The 3,194-nt window shown below is 34.8% G+C and overlaps 1 protein-coding gene across 2 annotated transcripts in view; it reads left to right on the forward strand.

Moving 5' to 3' along the window:
* The first annotated feature begins 872 nt into the window (after window positions 1–872).
* Window positions 873–3,194, forward strand: part of aldh1l1 (aldehyde dehydrogenase 1 family, member L1) — an 80,793-nt gene continuing 78,471 nt past the window's right edge. For both annotated transcript variants that reach the window (XM_061887521.1, XM_061887529.1), the window contains exon 1: window positions 873–944. The gene's annotated coding sequence lies outside the window, so the exon portion shown is untranslated. The remainder of the gene's footprint in view (window positions 945–3,194) is intronic.

The raw sequence follows: 3,194 nt of genomic DNA on the forward strand, positions 1-3,194 counted from the left end.
GTGTAGCCCTAAACACGCATATTTTTTTAAAAGTTAACTTTTACTTTCTGTACTTGAGTACAGTTTATCCTAAGTATACTTTCAAGACTTTTGTTCTGATCCGCTGGCCGGATCATTCCATATTCGTGTTTTGTTCCATTTTTGTATCATATTCTGATGTTTGAATCCTTAGTTCCTGTTTTAGTCCGTTTCCATAGCAACGTATTTTCACCTGCCGTGGTTTCCAGACGCACACCTGTTTTGCTAATCACCATCCTTATATAAGCCAGCCCTTTCTGTTCATTCATTCTCGGATCCTAATTTGCTTTCACGCAACAGATGACGACTGCCATATTTGTTTATTCTCGCCATCTTTCACGCTACGCCTAGCTTTTCTCTAGCTCTCATGCTAGTAGTTTTTTGTTTACCCTTTTTGTGCCTTCGTGCCAAATTTTGTGTTTCTGTTCGTTTTCCTAGCTCCCATGCTGGTGTCATTTGTTGGCCTTTTTCTGCTTAGCACCAGTGTTTTGTTTTGGCCTGTTTTATTACTTTAATAAATGTTTTGTTGCTTACCTTACGCTGTGTTCTTGCCCGACGCATCCACGAAAGAACAAATCCGGCATGGCGATGCCACGCAAGTCTCACAACTTTGACTCAAACTTTGATATTTATTAAAGGTATTTTCCTGCACAAAATTCTAACCTTCACTTTTGCGTGTACTTTAGTAACCTTTTTTTTTTAGTGTTGTGTGCCAGGTAGTTTCGGCGTGATTGGGTTGATCAGAGGCATCAGCGGCTGATAGGTGGCCTCCTTACTGCCTCATTCCAGGCCCGTCCAATCAGTCTGCTTCCCCGCTGTGTTATGCAACAGGCCGACTGCATGTGTGCTGGGGAGGAAAATAAAACGACCCTGCCTAACTAATCACTCTCTTGTTTTTTTCAGACAAGGCAGCGCTACAAGCGGGGGTAAGCATGTGTTTAAAAAATATTTATCATTTCTTATGTATACATAACACACACACCTTACTTTTACTCATGACTGAACTTATTGCACTATACATACTATGCACACACACACACACACACACACACACACACACACACACACACACACACCTACATACATATATACATCTATATTAATGTACAATATCTGACTGACGTAAGAGACATATTTTCTGTATTTTGCCTACTAAGAAGTACTTTAGATATTGTAATGGCACCAGGTTTACTTTGATTGATTTTTTAATGATTGGATAATATGGACATTAAAGCCGGTGAATGTGTTTTATGTTGTCATTGATTTTAAACATTTTGAATGGGAGGGGATTTGTGTTTTTGTAAATGGCCACAGTTATCTGGACGTGAGCGTAGTTTGCGATTAAAAGCCAAACTGGTTTAAATGTGAACCTTGCTCTCCGCAGTTGTTAATGACTGAGCCCTGATGTGGGATTATAACGAGCGGAATGCTTGATGGAGAATGTTCTATGACCTGAGAGCAGCCCCTTCTGTTGACACTTTTAAAAGAACATATTTAATTGTGCATTCTAGTAAGACTCAATTATCATTTTATATATTCTTTGTTTTTATTGTCATATGGATTATTTTACCTGCAATGTCTCTGTTGTCGCATGCAATTATTTTGATAGTACTGTTTGGATTTTAACCATGTGAAGCACTTAGTGAGACGTTCTATATAAATAAAATGTCTTTACTCACTGAAAGACGGAACAATTGTCTACTCACACAAGAACCAGGAAACTTAGACAAACGTGGACAATTTCCACAAGGGAAATTGTTCCACACAGTAGCTCAGTTACAAAGGATGGAAAGGGTAAGGAATTATTAGTCGACGGGAATCTTAACGCAGGCTTTTGAAGGGATCCCAAAAAAAACCCAAAGAGTAATACTTGAGTATGGGGAACATAATAACCATTAATTAGTTGCTTATTAACATGCAAATCATTAACATATTGGCTCTTAATTAGTCATTATTAAGTACTTATTAATTCTTATTTCTGCATGGAGAACATATTCACCATTACTAACCCTAACCCTAAACCTCTAACCCTAAGCAAATAACTCTAAATTAAGTCTTTGTTACTTAGAATATGCTCCCATAGTGTCCTAATAACTCTAAATTAAGTCTTCGTTACTTAGAATATGTTCTACTAGTGTCCAAATAACTCTAAATTAAGTCTTTGTTATTTAGAATATGTTCCCTTAGTGTCCAAATAACTCTAAATTAAGTCTTCGTTACTTAGAATATGTTCTACTAGTGTCCAAATAACTCTAAATTAAGTCTTTGTTACTTATTATATAGATAGATGGATAGACAGATAGATAGTACTTTATTGATTCCAATATGTTCCCCTAGTGTCCAAATAATTCTAAATTAAGTCTATGTTACTTACAATATGTTCTCCTAGGGTCCAAATAACTCTAAATTCAGTATTTGTTACTTATAATATGTTCCATTAGTGTCCAAATAACTCTAAATGAAGTCTTTATTACTTAGAATATGTTCCCCTAGTTTCCAAATAACTCAAAATTAAATCTTTGTTACTTAGAATATGTTCCACTAGTGTCCAAATAACTCAAAATTAAGTCTTTGTTACTTAGAATATGTTCCACTAGGGTCCAAATAACTGTAAATTAAGTCTTTGTTACTTAAAATATGGTTCTCTAGTGTCCAAATAACTCTTAAATTAAGTCTTTGTTACTTAGAATATGCTCCCCTAGTGTCCAAATAACTCTAAATTAAGTCTTTATCACTTACAATATGTTCCCCTAGTGTCCAAAAAACTCTAAATTAAGTATTCGTTACTTACAATATGTTCCCCTAGTGTCCAAATAACTCAAAATTAAGTCTTTGTTATTTAGAATATGTTCTCCTAGTGTCCAAATAACTCTAAATTAAGTATTTGTTACTGACAATATGTTCCCCTAGGGTTCAAATAACTCTAAATTAATTTTGTGTGACTTAGAATATGTTCCCCTATTGTCCAAACAACTTTAAAATTAAGTCAGTGTTATTTACAATGTTCCCCTAATGTCCAAATAATTCTAAATTAAGTCTTTGTCACTTACAATATGTTCTCTTAATGTCCAAATAACTCTAAATTAAGTCTTTGTTATTTAGAATATGTTCCCCTAGTGTCCAAATAACTCTAAATTAAGTCTTTGTTACTTACAATATGTTCCCCTAAAGTCCAA

The sequence above is a fragment of the Nerophis ophidion genome, linkage group LG02 (genome assembly GCF_033978795.1).
Source record: "Nerophis ophidion isolate RoL-2023_Sa linkage group LG02, RoL_Noph_v1.0, whole genome shotgun sequence".
Taxonomy (NCBI): domain Eukaryota; kingdom Metazoa; phylum Chordata; class Actinopteri; order Syngnathiformes; family Syngnathidae; genus Nerophis; species Nerophis ophidion.